Source organism: Myotis lucifugus, unplaced genomic scaffold (assembly GCF_000147115.1).
Source record: "Myotis lucifugus unplaced genomic scaffold, Myoluc2.0 scaffold_699, whole genome shotgun sequence".
NCBI classification, from domain to species: domain Eukaryota; kingdom Metazoa; phylum Chordata; class Mammalia; order Chiroptera; family Vespertilionidae; genus Myotis; species Myotis lucifugus.
The window spans coordinates 105,713-128,470 of NW_005871747.1; the positions used below are offsets into that span (position 1 = coordinate 105,713).

Genomic DNA, 22,758 nt, shown 5'->3' on the forward strand with positions numbered 1-22,758 from the left:
GCCAGAGGGGGAAGGTGTTCTTGGATGGAGACTAGTACACACTATTGAGTACAGAGAAGAAAATACACCAGGTGTGCCTATGTGTATGGGGTTTTGCATGGCTTCCTCAGGTGAGCTCATTCCCAGGAAGGAAGGAGTGAGTCTACTGGGGAAATGAGCTGTGACACTGTGGAAATTAGCAACTGTGGAGGGACACTGATCACATTAAAGTGATAGTGGTAGACCCTGTGGGAAAAATAAGACGTGGTCACATAAGAAAATAGAGGTCAGCCTTTCTGCTCTGAGCTGCTCAGGCCCTGCTTCCTGCACAGATCCGGTGGTATCACATTCGTCTTCTCTTTCCTGGGATCCAGGCCTTGATCTGAGAGGAAGAAGCATGAGTGGCCACCTCTTTGGAACCATGGCATCCTTTTCCCTGGCACCTGCCAACATATTCCCGGCTGGTGCTGATGAAGAGAGAGCAGAGACAGCTAATCTATCTTCCTTTATTGGTCCATCACTATGGGGAACTTGGTAAAGAGGAACTTGGGACCCAAAGGCATGGGCACAATTCTGGGAAGCAGTGAATGAGATGCCTCTCTTATGGTGACCAATGATGGTGCAGCTATTCTAAAAGCGTCTGAACTGGTAATCCAGGAGCTAAAGTGTTAGTTGATATGTCAAGGGTTCAGGATGATGAAGTTGGAAATGGCACTAACTCTGTTTCTGTTTTAGCAGCAGAATGACTAAGGGAAGCAGAATATTTATTTCAAAAAAGACTCATCTTCACATCATCATTGTGGGTTGGAGAGAAGGCACAAAGGCAGCAAGACAGGCTCTGTTCAATTTGGCAGTTGATCATGGTTCTGATGAAGATAAATCCCGCCAAGATTTAGTGAACATTGCAGGAACAACATTATCCTTAAAACTTCTTACTCATCACAAAGATCACTCTACAAAGTTAGCTGTAGATGCTTTCTCTGATTGAAGGGCTCTGGTGATCTGGAGGCAATTCATGTCATCAACAAGCTAGGAAATCTGGTGGATTCCTATTTAGATAAAGGCTTTCTGTTGGATGAAACATTTGACTTAATCAACCAAAAGAAATTAAAAATGCTAAAATTCTTATTGCAAATACGGGTATGGATACAGATAAAATAAAGACATTTGTTTCCCGTGTAAGGGTTGATTCTACAGCAAATGTTGCTAAAATAAAACAAGCAGAAAAAGAAAAAAAGAATGGAGAAAGAACATATTCTTAAGCATGGGATAAATCACTTTATTAACAGGCAATAAATTTCTAATTATCCTGATCTGGTTTTTGGTGATGCTGGGGTATGGCTATTTAACATGTAGAACACCTGGCTCTTGTCACAGGTGGTGAAATTGCCTCTTCCTTTGACCACCCAGAACTAGTGAAACTTGGAAGTTGCAAGCTCATTGAGGAAGTCATGATTGGAGAAGACATGCTCATTCATGTTTCTGGGGTAGTCCTTGGTGAGGCTTGCACTATTGTCCTTCGTGTTGCCACACAGCACATTTTAGATGAAGCAGAAAGATCTTTGCATGATGCCCTCTGTGTTCTTGCACACACTGTGAAGGCTTCTAGAACAGTTTATGGAGGAGGCTGTTCTGAGCTGCTGCTGGCTCATGTTGTGTCACAGCTGTCAATAAAACACCAGGTAAAGAAGCTGCTGCAATGGATTCTTAGGCTCAAGCACTGAGGATGTCGCCTACTGTTATAGCACAGGCTGTGACAGTGAAGATCTGGTGGCACAGCTCTGAGCTGTCCATCGTGAAGGCAATACAACTGCTGGACTGGATATGAAGGAAGGTGCTATTGGTGATGGCAATGCTGGGCATCACAGACAGTGTCCAAGTGAAGTGGGAGGTTCATCTGTGTGCAGCTGAAGCAGCAGAGGGGACGCTGCATGTGAATGACATCATCAAAGCAGCACCAAGGAAAGGTGTCCTGATCACCCCCCTTGTTAGGCATTCCTGCATACTGTTATGCTCTGGACCAGTTCATAGCAACATTGTTTGAAAGACTTTGACTTCCTGAAGAAGACTGTGGCATCCAAGTTTATCTGTGATTCTTACATCCTTAAGTTTAGTCATTTAGCTGACCTTTTTATTTTAACACTAGAGGCCTGGTGCACGAAATTTGTGCTTGGGGTTGGGGGAAAGTGGGTCCCTCAGCCCAGCCTGCATCCTCTCCAATTCAGCACTCCTCGGGGGATGTCTAACTGTTGGATCAGCCTAAACCGGTAGTCATACATCCCTCTTGCAATCCTGGACCAGTGGTTCCTAACCACTCAACTGTCTGCCTACCTGATCACCCCTAACCCCTCTGCCTGCCTGCCTGATTGCTCCTAACTGTTCTCCCCTGCCAGCCTGATCACCCCTAATCGCCTCTGCCCTAGCCCCCACCACTGTGGCTTTGTCCTGACGGATGTCTGAAAGACATCCAGTCTAATTAGCATATTACCCTTTTATTAGTATAAATGGTCAAATTTATTTCCTGTACATTGTCCATAAAATTTAGTTGTTTTGAAAGTCCATTTATCATACTGTGCATCAAAATAAAAAGTTGAACAATTTAAAAAATAAAATAGAGGTCAAAATATAAATGAGATGCCTTTGAAAGTCACTGGTAATGAAAACACCAGGTGAACCAACCCTCACAACCAGAGAAATAAATAAAAGTGCAGGATGTTCATGTTCAGGAGACAGGAAGTTCCACATGATATTATTTCCCCTACAAAGTGATCAGAGGATAAACTAAGACCAGAGTGTGAGCCCAGAGCCAGTGAACCAAGTGTTGGGGAGAGAGGAGCACCTGTGTGGGTCCCTGGGAACTAGAAGCATGAACTATAGAGACACAGACAGAGTTCCCAGGTCCTATTCTTTCAGGGGAGTTTGGTCCTGGACATGTAGCAGCTGCACTGCCTCCTTTGTGGTGTTTATTCTCTAGACTCTGTTGTAGATCCAGTTTCATGCATTGGGATATAGAAGAATCTCCATAATGACCCAGTGTGTTTAGGGGATGATGTGGGTAATGATTTGGAATAATCATATTTGGGTTAGGAAAATGTTGTTATTGGAAATCTCAATGTCTGCAGTGTTACCCTTGGGACCACTGTCACCATATCCTGGCTCAGCTTCAGGTCTCCTGTCTGTGACATGTCCTGGGGTGATCACAGGTGGATGAATCTGTGAGAAGGGTGCTGGTAGATGAAGAAGGGCAGGTGGGTTTTACAGGTTCTGCTCTGTCCTTGACCCTGTGGGAGGAGCTGGGGAGTGTTAGCAGGTCTCTGGCCATGGAGCGCAGGGTCTGGGACAGATCTAGAGAGGATGTGGACAGTGGAAGGCAGAGGGCGATCTTGGGGCAGTTGTCCTGGGATACTGGAGGGACAGCTGGGGGGTGGGTGTGGACCAGGACTCTGACCAGCTTGTTCTCATGATCCATGTAGATTCCCAATGTGGAGGCTGAGACACATGTCAGAGCAGAGCCCAGAAGGCTCTCGGGGACCCACACAGAGGGCTTCCCAGCAGGTGGTGGAGGGTTTCATCTCTGAGCTCCTCTCCATCTCTGCTCCACGTGGAATTCTGAGAGATGAGTCAGGTCCTCCGTTGGGCTGGTTCTGGTCCAAGAGACTGAGAGGTGGAGAGAATGAGGGGCAAGCGCTGGCCATCACCCTCATCCTGAGTGCTAGTTGAGCCAGAGGGTGCACTGCCCCAGGGAGATGAGACTGCCTGGGCAGCTGTTTGGGGATTTCCTGGTGGCAGATCTGAGCCTGTCTGAGGGATGGGGGCCCTGGGCAGATGAGGGCTTGTCTAGAGCAGAGAGAGTCAGCTCAGACACAGGGTGTGACTTCGCTGATGTTTCTCTTTGTGGAAACCACATCCATCTCCCAGGGATGGAGAGGTGCCCTGGGTGCTCAGTGTGTCTGAGAGAAGGGAACCTACTGAGAAAATGGTCCCTGAGACAGGAAAGAGCTCATCTAGAAAAAGAGAATGGTGTTCACACCATCATTGTCCTCAGTGAGAATGTGAGCACTTAGAGCACAGATGATACAGGAAGCATGTCCCTGAGCCACTGAACAGCAAGGAGAGAAGGGAAACTTGACCACCAGGGACAGATGGTCCTCAGCCCCTCATGGTGCCTGTTCCCGACTACATGCCCTAAGGGCCTTAGCGCCCCCTGATGGTCTAGAGCGCTCTGTGGTGTTCAGAGTGCCCCCTAGTGTCTCTCCCCCTGCCCTCCTGGTGGACCTGGGCATCTCCTGAAGCTCAGGCCTGCTCTCTCCCTGCAGGGAGGTCTGTGGCTCAAACAGACATGCAGGTCAGGCAGATGGCACATGAGAGAGAAACACATGTCCAGTGTTTCTCGCATATTCATTAACATATTCAGTGTCTCTCATTCTCCATAAATTACCTTTTAAAATAGCAGCAAAGAAAACTTGGATGATCCAAACCCCAGGATTAGTGGTCTGTGTTCACTCCTGATCAGGGAATGGGAACACCTGGGGATCCTGGGGCTGGGTTCTAATTCACAAGCAGTGGGGGGCCTATTGGTATGTCCTCCTACTATATAGGGAGCTCTGGGGTTGGACACTGACATAAAGAATGTTGTTGCAGCCCTGACTGGTTTGGCTCAGTGGATAGAGCGTCGGACTGCGGACTGAAGGGTCCCGAGTTTGAGGGCATGTGCCTTGGTTGCTGGCACGACCCTGGTGGGGAGTGTGCAGGAGGCAGCTGATCGATGTATCTCTCTCGTCAATGTTTCTGGCTCTCTGTCCCCCTCCCTTCCTCTCTATGGAGGATCAATGAAATATATATTTTTTTAAAAAAATGTTGTTGCAGAGTGTGGTGTGTCCTAGGCATTCATGGCTGATGAGCATTAGCTCTGGTACCTGGGTCTCTGCTCCTCCCAATTGGGCCCAACTGCTTCCCGGAATCACCTCCTGACCTGTGGGCATTCCCTGTGAGGGGTCAGTACTGCCTGGCTGGATAAGATGGTGTAGTAATCCAGCATGAAAATTAATGTAATAGAAAAATAGGAGAAAGGGTAAAGATTTAAACATGATACCTGGGAAGTTTACCTGTATTAACATAGTGAGCTGATCAACCATCACATTGAAAAGGAGATTAAAGTGTGGGAGTGTCATGTTCAACAAACAGAAGTTACACCCGATCCCTTATTTCCTTATGAAGTGATCAGAGGATAAACTAAGAACAGGCCTTGAATCTAGAGCCAGTGGACCAAGTATTGGGGGAGATTGGAGCATCTGTGTGGATCATTGGGAAACAGAAGCATGAACCATACAGAGAAACAGTAAAGCCAGTTTCAAACATTGGGGATATAATCAAACTCAATCAAAACTAAGATTTTTTTATGACAATGTGGATAAAATGTAGGAATAACTAAGTTTAGGTTAAGAAAATCTTGTTATTGGAAACCTGACATCTGCATGTGACCCGTGGGACCACTGTCTCCATCCCCACATGATGGGGGCGGGGGCGTCAACTGGAACCTGCAGCTGACTCAGTGCCACATTGTGGGGGAAGCTCCCTGGGAACATAATGGGGGATAGACCAAGACTGAGGACTCACATGTCCAAGGTTCTTGTTTCATTACATTGTCATCTTCTTGTTGTTAAGCCCATTCAAGTTTTCAAGTTTTCTTTCCTCACTTTCCTCTGAAACAGCCCCACATATTTCCTAGAGCCATGGAGACACTTTGTTGAGAGTGTGCAGGGGCATAAGCCATTTGTGTGTTGGTTCTGTACCTTACATCTTTCAGGAGTTACCTTTCTAGTTCTATAAATTTTCTTGTGAAGTCTTCAGGGTTTTCTATATCTAAGATCATGTCATATCTATAGAGATAAAGAGATACAATTTCTTGGGTCCTTTCTGATTTACAGACTCTTCATTTCTTTTTCTTGCCAAATTACTCTGACAAGGGCTTCCGGTTTTGTTCAATAGAAGTAGTCACTGGGGTGCCTTGGTCTTGGTCCTGATGTTAGAAGAATTGTGTTGAAATTGTTTCTATGTAGCATAATGTTACCCGTTTTCTATTGAAATGCAGCATGTATTATTTTGAGGAACACCACTTATATACCAAATTTATTGAAAATTTTTATCATAGAGTGGTTTTGACATTTCAATGGCCTTTTTTGTATCTTTTTATATGACAATATAGTTTTCTCCTTTATTCTGTGTGTTAGGTTAGGTGGCTCAGGAGGCGGTGAAGGAAATAAAGAGAGTTGATCAGAAAAGGAAGGAAGGAAGGAAAGTTTATTCTGCGTCCCCTGGAGACCCAGGTACCCCAAGGACAGGGCACCTGGATTCACGCCAACAGGGAGGGGGGCACTTTTTTTATACTGTGGTTGGGTGAGGGGCAGGGACATGAGCTGAGGTATTCAGCTGAGGAAGTTTCAGCTGCAGGGGGTCAGCAAGGTATTCAGGAATGAGTCAGTATCTGTGTGGGGGTAGTGGAAAAGCCAATATCTGTGTCTGGCATGCTGATCTGTTAGAAATGCCAGGGGGAGTCCATTATCTCGTCACACATCTGCATGTATCCTGTCCTGGGCTCTCTCCGACCTAACACTGTGGATGGGTGTATCCAGTTTACTGATTTATAAAGGTTGAACCATCCTCAAATTCTAGGACAACATCCCACTTGATGATGGTAAATGATACTTTCAAATGTTAAGTTTTATCTTATATTAGAGGCCCAGTGTATGACATTCCTGCACTGGCGGCTGGGGGCCTCAGCCCCGCCTAAATCCTCTTGCAGTCTGGGACCCCTTGGGGAATGTCCAACTGCTGGCTTAGGCCTGCCGCCAGCTTAGGCTCCTGCTGACACCACCGACCTTGAGCTTGGCTTCTGGCTGAGATGAACTCCCCCTTTGGGAGTGCACTGACTACAAGGAGTCAGCATCTGCATAGAGTGTCTGCCCCCTGGTGGTCAGTGTGTGTCATAGTGACCAGTTGTTCCACTGTTCGGTGGATTTACATATTAGGATATTATTATATAGGGTTGTTGAGGATTTTAGTATTTATGTTCATCAGGAATATGACCTATAATTTTTGTTTGTGTACTTATTTTGCTTTGGAAGCAGTTGGGTCCAGTGACCTAGTTACTAGGGCTAATGCACATCAGCCATTCCTCAAACCTCAATAAATGAGTTTGGAGGTTTACCCTCTTTTGCAATTCTTGGAAGTGTTTGAGAAGAACTGATTGAGAAGATACTGTTTTTTTCTTTGAAATTTGGATAGAATTTACCCTTGAATCCATGTGACATGCACTTTCCTTTGCTGAGAGGTTTTGGCTATTACTTCAATTATTTTTATTTATTTATAACCATCTGCAAAGTCAGGGGCACATTTCTAGTTGAAACAACAAATGAGAGGACTGATAAACACAACTGTTGATCTTTACAGGGAGTAGGCAGCACTTGCACATACATAGAGCTGAGCAGTGACAGCCTAACCGGCATCCTAATTCTGCGTCCCACAGGTAGATCTGAGCAACATGAACTGACAGGGAATCTCCTCAAAGTCCCCAACCAGGGAAAGAACTGCCTCTATAAACTGCAGTCGTGGCTGCTCTCTGCCAGCTCTGTGGTGAACAGGACCAGCTCCTACCTGAGAGTCAGCAGTCAAACACATGTCTCTTTCAACTTTGAAGAAGGAAGGAATTTTTTGAAGAATTGTACAAAGTTATTCCACTGAAGATTTCTGTGCATGGAGAGAAACCAATGGAAACAAGGAACAAGTCTTCTCACTACATTTAACAATTCCTCCTGTGAGAGGCTACACTCAGCCAGCAGGACATCTCACAGAACTAAGGGACAGTGCATTTGGTTCAGTATGGAAATTACAGTTGTTTGCAGACCACATATTTATTTCATCTGCCACCCAAGAGAATGAAATTAAACCATGTTATCTTGTATAGATTCATAAAGTGTGTTGTCCTAAGAATGCATCCTCCTTCCCTCCAACACCAGGAGCACAAGGAACAGGTCCCAGTCAATGCTCCTTGAAATCCACCATGGATTTAGCTGAAGACACAGCTGTGAACAACTCCCAGACCAAAGCAGGGACTCACCATTCTGAGCATAAGAGGAAACATGGACTAGATGGGCTCAGCGGTGAAAGTAAAGCATGGCCATTGCTGGGAGACTTGGGCATCATCTGAAGGAAAGTTCTGTCTGAAGACATCTCCAACAGACTTGCTGGCCTTCCTGGAATGCAGGGAGGTTCACACAAGTTCCACATTTCATTGTCACAGAGTTTATTTGTGTGCTGACGGTTTCCCCAGGCTCACCAACCCCTCTGCATTTTTCTTTCTCCAAATGAAAAATGCCTCCTGTGGTGCATGTGAGCAAGTCCCTACTAATTTAATAAAGCTGTTATAATACAAAGCCATCAGTGGTAGTCACAGGACCATAGGTCTAGAGAGAATCTGGGAGAAACTGTTATATGGCGAGGAAGCCCACGACCCTCATAGGAAACAGCCATAAACACCACCTGCAACTGCTCCTGGGGCCACAACACAGAATCTGTGGGTCATGAGTGTCCCCCAGTGTCCTGAGTGCCCCCTGCAGCCTAGCTCTCCTGTCTCCCTCAGGGAGGTTTGTGTCTGGGCTCACACTGACTTCTCCTCACTGTGCCTCTAGCACAATAATACATGGCCGTGTCCTCAGCTCTCCTGCTGTTCAGTGTTAAGTAAACTTAGCTCTTGGACATGTCCCTGGTCATGCTGAGACGGGATTTCAGTGTTGAGTTCTAGCTGGTACTTCCATCAGTCCATACAGCCCCGACCCACTCCAGCCCCTTTCCTGGAGCCTGGAGGGTCGAGTGTACACCAATGCTCTTTAAGGAGAATCCAGAGACAGCGCAGGTGAGGAAGAGGGTCTGCGAGGTCTTCATCAGTCCTGTGCCCAACTCCTGCAGCTGAACCTGGGACAGGATACCTGGGAACAAGGAACATCAGTCCTGTCAGTCACCTGCAGTCACAGCCATCCCATGATCCTGTCTGACCCCTGAGATCCTCACCTTGGGGGGCTGTCACCAGGCACAGGAGAAGACCCAGCAGTCTCATCTTCTTCTAGACCACAGCTCTGCCTTCCCAGAGACCTCAGCCCTGTGTGAGGAGAGAGCTGTGAGCCTGCACAGTACAAAAGAGGATGTACCCTGGAGCTTGAACAGAAATTTGCATCTGGGGCAGCCCTATTCTTATAAGTGTAGGGCCTGAGGCTCAGGACACTTGGTCTTTCTTGGGCTTATGTGGAGGCATCTCTTCCCTGATCTCACTCAGCATGTAAGTCAGGGACAGGGGACCACATGAGTCTTGAGAGTCATTCGATTCAGATCAAAGCATAGGCCTCACCTTTCTGAGCATAAGAGGAAACATGGACTAGATGAGCAGGTTACACTTTTACCGTCTCAGGCATCTTTCAAACAGATGCAAACGGGGTTAGCATTTGTTCAGACCATTTCTGAATCTCGGAACCCTAATGTATCCACAATTTGTAAATTTTTAAGTCTCATGTTATACAAACACTTTCTATCCTGGTGCAAAAAAATAAAAAGAACAGACATTTTTAATATTTTATGTCTTAATTTATCACGTTACTTTGATCTGATAAAAACGTTTCAGGTACTCCCCAACCCCAGGCAGGTGGGACAGCCCTGACTCTTGAGGCTGCAAATTTTATAATTGTGTCTACAGCTTCCTGTGCACACTCTTCCGTTTTCAGAGACTCCAAACTAGTAACATCAGAAATGATTGTGGTTTTAAATGGAGAAAACACAAGACATGAAGATAGTGATCATGTGTGTGTACAGCCCCGAATCATTCATATGTTGAAATACTGGTAGAAGGAGTTTGACCTGTTTTCTCAGTCTAGTGTTATCAGTGATGTTGGGATTCAGAGTGATGGATATTGAAGAATTCCTAGCATACATTTTATTACAGGAAACAGAACTTCAATTCTGACAGGAACTCCTCCCTCCCAACCTCCATCTGCCTTTTCCCTGGGGATGCTCACTGTTGTGAGAAGGTGTTGGGCTCTCCCCCATAACATACAACATCCTTCGTGTGTCATACATGCATTCTCCCACCAGGCACATGATTCTGAAAGATATTCTCTTGCTAAGCTTATCATTTGATTCCTTTGATGGAATATTTGGTGGGACAAATTTTTTTTTATTTTATTAAAGTTCAATTCATCAGTACTTTCTTTGATGAGTCCTGTTTTGGGTGATTTTACTAAGAATTCCTCAGAAAATTCTGAGTTTCCATGGTCCATGTGGATTGGCTACAGGTACTGGAGAAGTTTCAGGTACTAGACGGGAACACTGGTGGGAAACTATCCAAAAATCTGGCTGTGACTATGGAAGTGGGTGAGGGGAGGAAACTGGACTTGTTTCTAGTCACATGACAGACATGATTGATATTCATGGAAAGAGAGTTACTGGCATGTGGGTTTAAAGCCTCCTCCAGGGAAGGCCCAGAAGGAAGTGCAATCCATGACAGAGATAGCTTGTATCATTGTAAGGAATACCTGAATAATTATAAACAGGTGTTTGTGAGAAGTAGAAATATTAGTGACCATGCAGGCAGGGATCAAGACAAATAAGGAATGTGTCACTGCAGACTGGTGGGAAGGGGATCCCTGTTTCCTACATGCACATTCTCACAGTGTCTCTGTTCTGGAGGTTCCATGGTGAAGGTGTTTCTGTATGATGAGCCATCATTCCATTAGACCAGGTCTCCTGTTTGGTGGGGAAGCACGGGACTTGGTTGGAATGTCTGTAAGGAGGATTCTCCGAAAGGCCGGGGGCCTCTAGGAGGACTTTGCCAAAGGCAGAAGCCCCTGCCTTGACTTTTCCAAATAAGTCCAAGCCCGCTGGTATTTTACTGGGGTCTCTATGTTTAGTCTTTAAGACCTGACCTTGTAGATGCATGTGCTTTCTCAAGGATACTTACCCTGCTGATTGTATCTAGAGGTTAATTTTAGTTCAGGCTGTTGTTACAGTAAAAGCCTAAGGAGGCAGGCAATTGGAGCTGTTTAAGTGCCTCCTGCCAAGCATCCCCTTAAGCTTTTCTTTCACAGAAACGTGTGTCTAATAATCCATTCATTAGTCGTACTGGATCTTCTGGTCAGTCCTGGGACTTTCTTAGTCCATCATCTTCATCATCGTCATCATCATCATCATCATCACAGTTTGCTTCCTTATAATCATTTTTCTCATTTTCTATAGACATGGTGGTTGTGCAAACACAATTCCTTTTTATCAGAAAAGAAAGCAGGCATCTACTCTTCAGATATCGTTGGGGATTGAGACCCTGATGGTACAACTGTAAGTTGACAGAGGCCTTTGAAAAAGCTGATGATAGATTGGTGGGAAAGTACAGATTCCCAGCAAGACATTGGACGAAGATTCTTTCCAAATGTATTGTCAATATCACCACCACTGAAGCATCCATCTTATATAAAAACTGCTGTTTGAAATTTTAACCTTGCTATGGCTGGCTTCTGTAAATGCTTGCTGGCTTAAATAATAAGGAAAATAAGACTACTCCCATTTCAGAGAGGCCATTCAACCTTCTCCAGACGAAGTTATCAGTGCTGGCACCAGGCCAAGCCGTTGGTCGAGGTTTCAAAGCGCCAGCACATAGGGCCCTTTAAGAACTTGCAAAGGGAACCAAAAGAACCCCATATTGGGGAGACAAAGAGGGTAAGATAGTATAAATACAGGAAACTTCCTATGTGATTTCACCCAGAGGTTATTTCCTCCATTTTTCCATGAACAAAGCCTAGAATGCAAAATCTTACCACCTGGGTAGTGAATAATCATGTTGGATGAATTAAGTCATAAACTCTAACCCCTGGATGCAGGTCCTTGAAGAGCCACCAGGAGCAGCTCAAGGAGAACAGCTGGGCCTTTGGTGAGCACCTGGACATGGGGGCTGACCTGGCCCAGGGCCGCAGAGGGAAGCGCACCTGACATCCAGAGCAGGTGAGGCTGTTCTCATCAGAGTCCCAGTCCCTTGGTGTTTACACATGTGCCGGGTCTGACTTGGCCAGAGGGGGAAGGTTTGCCTGAATGGAGACTGGTACACACTGTTGATAACGGAGAAGGAAATACACCAGATGTGCCTTGTATATGTGGGTTTGCATAGCTCACTCAGGTGTGCTCATTACCAGGAAGGAAGGAGTTGAGTCTACTGGGGAAATGAGCTGTGACACTGTGGAAATTAGCAACTGTGGAGGGACACTGATCACATTAGAGTGATAGTGGTAGATCCTGTAGGAAAAGTCAGACATGGTCACATAAGAAAATTTAGGTAAAGATATAAATGAGATGCCTTTGACAGTCACCAGTAGTGAACACACCTAGTTGAACCAACCCTCACAACCAGTATAACAATTAAAAGTGCAGCAGGTTCATGTTCAGGAGATGGGAAGTTCCATCTGACACTATTTCCCCTATGGATTGATCAGAGGACAAACTAAGACCTGAGTGTGAACCTAGAGCCAATGGACCAACTGTTGGAGGAGAGTGGAGGGTGTGTTTGCGTCATTGGGAACCAGAATCATGAGCTATAGATACAGACAGAGCTCCACGTCATATTTCTGCCGGGGAATTTGCTGCTGGACATGTAGCAGCTACATGGCCTCCTTTGTGGTGTTTATTCTATAGAGTCACTTGTGAGTCTTTTTTGTAACATTGGTGATGTAGATAAAACTCAGTCAAATCTAGGATGCTGTGGTGAAGATTCAGGTAAAGATTAGGGAGTATTTAGGTTTTAGTTATGAAAATCTTGTGATTGGAAACCTGATGTCTGCATGTGACCCTTGGGAACACTGTCCCATGTCCCCACATGATGGAGTCAACTGGAACCTGCACCTGACCCAGTGCCACATTGAGGAGAAAGCTACCTGGGAACATGATGGGGGATTAACCAAGACCTAGGACACATATGTGCAGGATTCTTGTTTCATTAGATTTTGATCTCCTTGTTTAGCCATATCACGTTTTTTCCCCTCACATTCCTCTGAAACAGTCCCACATATCTTCTAGAGTTTTGAAGACACTTTGATGAGAGTGGGCACAACCATTTGTGTGTTGTTGTACCTTATGTCTTTCCTGAGTTCCCTTTCTGGTTCTTCAGTTTTCTGGTGCAGTTTTTATGGTTTTCTGTATAAAAGATCATGTCATATGTATAGAGATAAAGAAAGACATTTTAACACGTTTCTGTCTGATTCATACATTTTGTGTGTTGGTTTGTTTTTTTTTTTCGTGCCTAAGTATTCTGACAAGGACTTCTAATTTTGTTCAATAGAAGTAGTCACAGGGGTGCCCTTGTCTTCGGACTAATGCAAGAAGAATAGCTTTGAAATTTTCTCTGTGTAGCATGATGTCACTGGTGGCTTCTCAAATGTGGCCTTTATTACATTGAGGTCCATCACTTCTATAGCTAATTTGTTAAGAATTTTAATCATGAAGGGACTTTGAATTTTTAAATGCTTTTTCTATATCTATTTATAGGATGGTATACTTCATCCTTCAATCTGTGGATAATGATCTGTTCAATATGCTGTTAAGGTTCCTCATATATTGTTGAGGGATTTTGCATGTATTTTCACCAGGGATATTGACCTGTCATTTGTGTGCGTCCTTACTTGAATTTGGTATCAGTTTAATGGTAACCTCAATAAATCTGTTTGGAAATGTTGACTCTTCTTTTAATTGTTGGAAGTGCTCAGGAAGGATTGATTAAAAACTTATGAGTCCCATCAAGGTTTTGGTGGATGTCACCCTGGATTCCATTTGGTCATTGGCTTTTATCTGTTGGAAGGTTTTGACTACTACTTCAATTACTTTTTAAAACTCATAGCAATCTAGCCAAGTTGGGATTCAGTTCCTAATTTGAGCACCTACTAAGTGGACTGAGAAATACAACTGTTGATCTTCACAGGGTGTCATCAGTTGAAATAATAGTTGGTTTCAGACCAAATATTTATTTGATATTCCATCCAAGAGAATGAAAGAAAACCATGTTATCTTATATGGAATTCATAAAGTGTTTTTGTCCTGGAAATGTACTCTTACCCCCATCTCCAGGGAGCACGAGGAACAGGTCCCAGTCGCTGCTCTCTGAAATCTACCATGGTTTGTGCTGAATACACAGCTGTGCAGGACTCCCAGACCGTGGCTGAGCTCCTATGTTACACTAAGGCAGAGCCATCGCTAGGAGACACAGATGTCATCTGTCAGAAACATTGGGCTCAAGAAATCTCTGGTGGATTGGCTGGGCCTCCCTGAAATGCAAGGAGGGTAACCAAGTTCCACATTTCATGGAAAGACTTTGTGTGCTGACAGTTTCCCCAGGCTCACCAACCCATCTGCATTTTTCCCCCCATAAGTGAATAAGTGATACACAGCATGTTTGCATGTGGGGATGTTTCTATTAAGAGTGTAAATCTTTCAAAACACAAAGCCATCAGTGGTAGTCACTGCACCACGGGTCTAGAGAGACTCTTGGATAAACTGTTATATGGAGAGGAAGGCAAGGACCCCCAGAGAAATCAGCCATAATCTCCACCTGCAACTGCTTTTGGAGCTTCAACTCAGAATGGGTGGTTCTTGATCGCCTCCTGGTGGCCTGAGCGCCCACTGCAGCCCAGCCCTCATGTCTCCCTCAGGGAGTTTTGTGTCTGAGCTCACACTGACTTCCCCTCACTGTGTCTGTTGCACAGCAATACATGGCCTTGTCCTCGGATCTCAGGCTGTTCATTTGCACATACAGCGTGTTCTTGGCATTGTCTGTGGAGATGGAGAGTCGGCCCTTCACAGAATCTGCTTAGAATGTGCTCTCACCATTAGCAGTAATAGCACAAATTCATTCTAGCCCCTTCCCTGGAGGCTGGTGGACCCAGTTCATGTAGTAGCTACTGGAGGCGAATCCAGTGATGCACAACCCTCCAATTCAAAAAGCCTCTTTGTGAATCCTCATACCTTTTGCTCCAAGCATATCACAGGCTTGGGGGAAATAGTGATAAGGCACCTTCCTAGGAAGTCTGCCAGATTGTCTCCTTGAAAGCAAATAAACTGTCACTTTTCAAGACAACCCCTCCCCCGCCATAACTGCTCAATTTCATCCCTAAATACTGCCTCATTCCCTGTCAGGTAGCAACAGAAGACATTACTATTTAAAGTAGAGCTGTATTTTATTCCTGCCCTGTATCGACTACTGATACACTGGCCCTTTCCCTTTCTGGAAAGTAAAACACCCTTCATCTCTGTATCTCTCATTTAGTTGTGAATCCTTGCAAACCCCGAGTCACCAGCCAAACCCTAACATTGATGTCTGCATGAGACCCATGTGATCACTGTCACCATGTCCCCACATGATGGGGGATCAACTATAAACTGTTCATGACTCACTACCACATTGGGGAAAAGCTACCTGGGAACATGATGAGGGATTAACCAATACTGAGGACTGACATATCCAGGGTTCTTGTTTCATTAGGTTGTCATCTCCTTGTTGTTTAGCCTATTCAAGGTTTCTTCCCTCAGTTTCCTCAGAAAGAGCCCCACATATTTTCTAGAGTCATGAATACACTCTGTTGAGAGGGTGCAGAGGCACAAGGCATTTTGTGTTGGTTTTGTATCTTACATCTTTCCTGAATTCTAATTCTATTAGCTTCTCATACAGTTTTTAGGGTTTTTTATGTACAAGATCATGTCATCTGCATACAGATAAGGAAAAAACATTTTAACTTGTTTCTTTCTGATTTAAATATTTTAAATTTATTTTTCTTGTCTAATTATTTTGACAAAGACTTCAAGTTTTGACGAATGAAGTATTCATAGGGGAGCCCTTGTCCTGTGCCTGATGTAAGAAGAAAAGTTTTGAAATTTTCTCTGGGTAGCCTGATATCACTTCTTGGCTTCTCAAATGTGGCCATTAGTATATGGAGGTCCATCACTTCTACACATACTCTGGAAAGAATTTTATTTCTGAAGTAATTTTCAATTTTAAAGGCTTTATTCTGTATCTCTTTATATGATGTATACTTTATCCTTCATTCTGTGGATGAGGTGTATCACAGTTACTGGTGTACATACTTTGAACCATCCTTGCAGCTAGGACGGTATCCCAGTAGATTATGGTAAACAATCCTTTCAGGGTGCTGTTAAGTTTCCTAGTATATTGTTGAGGGGTTTTGCATGTATGTTCATCAGGGTTAATGACCTGTCATTTTTGTATGTTTTCACTTGGATTTGATATGAGTGTAATGGTCACTTCAATAAATTTGTTTGGAAGTGTTATTTCTTTCTTTAATTCTTGGGAGAGTCCAAGAAGAGTTGATTAAAAAGTTAACAATTCTTCTTTGAAATTCTGGTAGAATTCACCCCTGAGTCCATTAGGTCCTTTGCTTTTATTTGGTGGAAGGTTTTCATTATTATTTCAATTATTTTTTTTTAAATTGTCACAATCTAGCAAAGTTGGGATCAAATTTCTAATTTGAGATCCAACTAAGTGGACTGAGAAATACAACTGTTGATCTTCACTGTGTGTGGCCAGCATTGAAATAATAGGTGGTACAGACCACATTTTTATTCAAATGACATCCAAGAGAATGAAATATAGCCATGTTTTCTTATACAGGATTCATAAAGTACCGGGTGTAATGATATGAACAGTTTGGTATCACTGCTCATGTGTGAATGCATGTCTTTTCCAGAAACTTGAGTTTGACTGTGTGTATGTGTGACTGTGTGTGTTACTATAACTATGTGTGTCTATGTATGACTCTCTGTGTGTGATTGTCTGTGTCTATGTGACTCTGTTTCCTGGGCAAGTAGTAAGAGGATGTTATGGATGCAGGGGGTCCCGTGGATGGCTTCTAGGCTTCCAACATGCTCCTGATGCACATCTCACCCACAGTGAAGCTAGAAAACCTTGGATCCAGGAGGAAAGGTGGAGGGAGGAGTTCCATGATGCATATCCCAGCCCTCAGGGTCATCCCCATCCTGTTGTTAGCACTGCTTCCTGTAGGACAACAGGGGCCCTTCACATTGACGGATGTGGGGGCTCCCTGTGTTTGGTGCACTGAGCTGACAGCTCTTCTGGGGGTCAATGTGGACCCAGAGAGGATGGGTGAGGTCCACCAGGCTTTAGTGTACAGAGGCCTTTCAGCAGAGGGAGGGGCCTGTGATCTCCCTGGAACCAGGAGGGGGAGGGCACATGGAGAGTCAGACACTGAGGGTAGCTGGGAACCTAAGGGAGGAATGTAGAGCTGTGCACACAGCCCAATCCAAGTAACCCACCTGCAGAATTCACACTCATCATGGAAATGTTGAAAAGACAGTGAAAAAGTCACTTTTAGAATTTGTGAGGGAGACTTGGTGAAGGAGAGTCCCCAACACAGCCCACACGTCCCCTGCAAACAGACAATGTCCCTTCTTCATTGTTGTCTGCAGGGAGAATATGAGAAGGAAGAATCCTTCCTGGATGCAGCTGAGAGCTTGAGAGGAAATCCCTGAGCCCAACAGGGAGCCTCACCTCTACCTCCTGCCTCTGACCCTGCTCCTGGTGCTGCTCTCTGTGCCATGGGCCCTGAGTACCCCTGGTATCCTGAGACACCCCCCCCCTGCAGCCCAATCCTACTGTCTCCCTCAGGGAGGTTTATGTCTGGCTTCACTGATCCTCTCACTGTGTCTCACATAGTAACACATGGCCCTGTGCTAGGTGGTCACGGAGCTCAGCTGCAGAGAGAACTGGTTTGCAGCGGTGTCAGCAGTGATGGAGATATGGCCCTGGAAGCTGGGTTGTACCATGTGCCCCCTGTCTAGTATCCCATCCACTGTAACCCTTTCCCTGGGGGCTGGCAGATCCAGCTCTGGTAGTAACTGCTGGTGACTGAGCCCTTGGACACAGTGCTGGTGATGTAGAGAGTCTGCAAGGGCTTCATCATTCTTGAGCCCGAATCCTGCAGCTGCACCTGGGATAGGACACCTGGGGCAAGGAACATCAGTCCCTGTCTCAGGTGCAGGCACAGCCATCCCATGACCCCTGTATGACCCCTGAGACCCTCACCTTGGGGGGCTGTCACCAGACACAGGAGAAGACCCAGCAGTCTCATCTTCTAGATCACAGCTCTTCCTTCCCAGAGACCTCAGTCCTGTGTGAGGAGAGAGCTGTGAACCTGAACAGCCCAGGAGAGCATTTACCCTGGAGCTTGTAGAGACATTTGCATGTGGGGCAGCCTTTCCTATAAGTTGAGGGAGTGAGGTCTGGCTTTCCTGGTCTTTCTGGGATCCGTTTGGGGCATTCCTTCCCTTGACCTGACTCAGCATGTAAGTCAGGGACAGGGGACCACCTGGGTCATGAGATACCTTGGAATTAGGTCAAGGACAACCTCACCTGAGCAGAAGAAATGTTGGACCAGATGAGTAGGTTACATTAGTAAATTCTCATTCATTTTTCAAAAAAAAATCATAGGGATTAGTATTTATTTAGCTTCTGACATATAGCAATTACTGGTACATATATCTACAATTACAAATGTTTATCATTGTCATTTTATGCCAATTATGTTCACCTTGGTGTAAAATATTGAAATGTACAGCCATTTTTTAATGTCACATTTTTTTCATTCCTTCAGTTTGATATGAGTAACTGCTTCACAAGCACAGGAAAAAGGGAGAACCTTGATTCTTGATGTTGGAACAATTTTATTGTGTTATAACACACTGTGCAAACTCTTCCCTTATGGCTAATCACATCAGAAGAAATTATGTTTTAACTTGGAGAAAAGATAAAAAATAAAAGCAGTGATTATGCATGTGCAAGATTGAGAAATTTTATATGTTGAAATAATATGGAAGCCTGTTAGGTGACCTGATTTCTCAGTCTAGTGTTAATCAGTGATGTTGCGGTTCAAGTGAGGGAAATTGAAGAATTCCTAGCATACATTTTCTCACAGAAAAGGGAACTTCAACCTTGTCAGGAAACCCTCATTCCCAGCCTCCCTGTGCCCCATCTCTGGGGATGCTCACTGTGGTCAAAGGGTATTGGGCTCTCCCCATAACATACAACATCCTTAATGTGTAATTCATGTTCAGAAAGATATTCTCTTGCTACGCTTGTAATTTCATTTCCTTGATGGAATATCTGGAGGGACAAAATATTTTTACTTTTACTAAAGTTCAGTTCATGAGTGTTTTCTTTGTTGGGTCCTGTTTTGGGTGATTTTACATAGAACTCCTCAGAAAATGCTGAGCCTCCACTGTCCATGTGGATTGGCTACAGCAGCCACAGTGACTGGAGTAGGTTCTGGTACCAGAGGGGAGTGCTGCTGGGAAACTACCCATAAATCTGGACATGACTGTGGAACTGAGTAAGGGCAAGAAGCTGGTTTTGTTTTGAGTCACATGACAGAAATAAACCAGATTGTCATGGACAGAGAGTCACTGGACAAGTGGGTTTAAAGATTACTCCAGTGAAGGCCCAGAAGGAAGTCATAGATACAGTTGTATCATCGTAGGAAATACCTGTATAATTAGGAACAAGAGTTTGTGAGATGTAGAAAGTCAAAGATCATGCAGGTAGTGATGAAGAAAAATAAGGAACATGTCACTTCAAACTGGTGGGAAAGGGATTTCTTGTTTTTACATGCACATTCTCACAGTGCCTCTGTTCTAGAAAGTAACACCTTCCCAGTCCAGGGAATTAAGACTTGGACATATTTGGGGTCATTAATCACATCAGGGGTCCTCAAACTTTTTAAAAAGGGGGCCAGTTCACTGTCCCTCAGACCGTTGGAGGGCCGGACTATAGTTTAAAAAAAAAAACTATGAACAAATTCCTAGGCACTCTGCACATATCTTATTTTGAAGTAAAAAAACAAAACGGGAATAAATACAATATTTATATTTGCATGTAGCCCGCGGGCCGTAGTTTGAGGACCCCTGACTCACATGGTCTCTCCAGTGAAGAGTGGACACCTATCACTGGAGGAGCCATGGCGAAGGTGTGTATGTATGAGGAGCCATCATTCCATTAGTCCTGGACCCTGTCTCAGTCCATCATCATCATTGTAATCATCATCATCATCATCATCATCATCATCACAATTTGCTTACTTATAACCATTCTCATTTTCAATAGACATGGTGATTGTCCCCACACAATTCCTTTTTTTCAATAAAGAAAGCAGGCATCTACTCTTCAGATACCGTTGGGAATTCAGACCCTAATGGCCCAATGTAAGTTGACATAGGCCTTTTAAAAAGCCAATGACCATTGGTGAGAAAGTAGATTCCTGTCAAACATTAGATTAAGATTCTTTTTGAAATTTATCGTCATCACCACCACCACCACCATCATCATCATCACCATCTTCATTATCATTTCCTTACTTATAATTATTCTTCTCATTTTCTGTAGACTTGCCTTTCGTACCCACATAAGGACTCTTTTACTTAATTTTGCTCCTTTTGTATAGTAGTTAAGTAAAATACATAGCCATACTCTGTTTTCTGTATTGTTTGACTTCTAACAAGTGATGACTCATTGCTGCCTCTTCTCCATCTGTTCCCGACAGGGAAAATCAGATAAGAAACCATAGATTTCTCTTTAGATGTCATTGTGAGATTGAAAAAAACCCCTGGAAGCAAAATTCCTCTGTATTCCCACCACTTTGCCAAAATAAAAGCCCTGCACCATTCTCCTTTCCTGACTCCATCAAAGCAGGTCTGTCTTCCTCAAGGGCCTTTTCTGAGTTTATAAGGGATTTCAACTCTGTGCACAATAAACATTCCATGTCCCTTGGTGTGTGTGTTTGTCATCAGCCTGTACATCTGCACCAAGCTGTCATGGATCTCTCTGTCTCTGCTTGGTGTTACTGATTCTCTGTGCTATGAGTGTGATGACAAGACAATGACTGTCACCACTGGGGGTCCTTCTTCTCCAGCTTTGGATTCATATACTTGTGGAGCACGCTGCCCAGCAGTGAGGTGAGCTGCACAGCTGAGTCATTAGAGCCTCCAGTTAGATTTAGGTAACATGGGTCAGAAGTGTTGGTGATTAATAGTTCTTTTAGCACAAGTGTGTCTGAATGACACTCTCTGTCACTGGTCCATGGGACAAAGTTGTCTTTGTTTACAACAGACTTTCTAACTCAGAGATTTCAGAGGTAAACACAGAATCAGGAATCCAGAGGTTCACCGAGGGAAATGTGACAGGAAGAGGAAACCAGTCCAAACCTCCAACTGCACCTGTTCCTGGGAAGGTCTTTGTGTTCAGGGACCCTGATCGCCCCCTGGTGGTCACAGACTCTCCTGCAGAGAGGTTTGTGTTTGGACTCACACTGACTTGCCCTCACTGTGTATCTAGCACAGTAATACATGGCTGTGTCCTCAGCTCTCAAACTGCTGAGCTCCATGTAGGCTGTGCTTGTGGATGTGTCTCTAGTCATGGAGACTCTGCCTTGGAACTTCTGTGCATATTTTGTGTTTCCATTGTTAGGGTTAACTTCCCCCATCCACTCAAGCCCCTGTCCTGGGGCCTGTCGCACCCAGTGCATCCAGTAGCTGGTGAAGGTGTATCCAGAAGCCTTGCAGGAGACCTTCACAGAGGCCCCAGGCTTCCTCACCTCAGCCCCAGACTGCACCAGCTGCACCTGGGAGTGGACACCTGCGGGGAGGAGACAGGAGTGGGTGGAAATCCCTCTTGACTCTCCCTAGTCCCCTCTTCAGCCCGGGGACTGGGAAGCCCCTTACCTGTAGCCATGGCCACCAGGAGGAGGGTTCTCCAGCTCCAGTCCATGGTGAGGGCTGTGCTGTGAGCACTTCTGTAGGGGAGGGTGTGGCTGTGGGTGATACCCTCAGGGCACAGACTTACCCATATTTAATCTAGTTTGCTCCCTCTCTTTTGCATATTCATGAGGCAGAGTATTTCAGAGCTGAAGTCTTGAACCACCTGAGAGAAGATTGAGGACACAGGCATCATGCTCAGTGGGAATCTCAGGGTACAAGTCCTAATTCTTTCTTTAAAAAAATTATGTCTTAATTGATGAAATTATTACATATGTCCCCTTTTATTCTCCACTGACCACTTCTAGCTCTCCCTCACCCCCTGCACCAAGTCTTCACCATCCTATTTTATGTGTCCATGGATTATACATATATGCATACGAGTTTTTGGTTGATTACTTCCCACCCACCCATCCTTTCCAGCCTTCCCTCTCAGATTCCACAATCTGTTCCATGCTTCTAGGTCTCTGGATCCATTTTGTTCATCAGTTTATTTTGTTAATTAGATTTGACATATTGATATTTGTCTTTCTCTGACTGGCTTATTTTGCTTAGCATAATACTCTCCTGGTCCATTCATGCTGCCCCAAAGGGTAGGAGATCCTCTTTTTTTTTTTTTTTTTTTTTACTGTAGCATAGTATTCCATGGTATAAATGCACCACAGCTTTTTTATGCACCCATCTACTGATGGGCACTTGGGCTGTTTCCATATCTTAGCTATTGTAAATTGTGCTGGTATGAACATAGAGGTGCATATATCCTTTCTGATTGGTATTTCTGATTCCTTGTGATATATTTCTAGAAGTGGGATCACTGGGTCAAATGGCCGTTCCATCTTTAATTTTTGCAGAAAACTCCATACTTTTTCCACAGTGGCTGCACCAGTCTGCATTCCCACCAGCAGTACATGAGGATTCCTTTTTCTCCAC

General features: G+C 44.6%; 1 long non-coding RNA gene and 1 pseudogene across 1 annotated transcript; one reads left to right on the forward strand and one right to left on the reverse strand.

Annotated features, from left to right (window-relative positions):
- The first annotated feature begins 400 nt into the window (after positions 1 to 400).
- LOC102429368 lies at positions 401 to 1,971 on the forward strand (annotated as a pseudogene).
- Positions 1,972 to 8,660: 6,689 nt separating this feature from the next.
- LOC106694882 lies at positions 8,661 to 21,695 on the reverse strand. The gene is made up of 3 exons (XR_001345957.1): positions 21,446 to 21,695; positions 9,678 to 9,681; positions 8,661 to 8,698 (listed from the first exon to the last, which is right to left on the reverse strand). It is a non-coding gene; the product is annotated as an uncharacterized LOC106694882 (long non-coding RNA).
- Between the last annotated feature and the right edge of the window lie 1,063 nt (positions 21,696 to 22,758).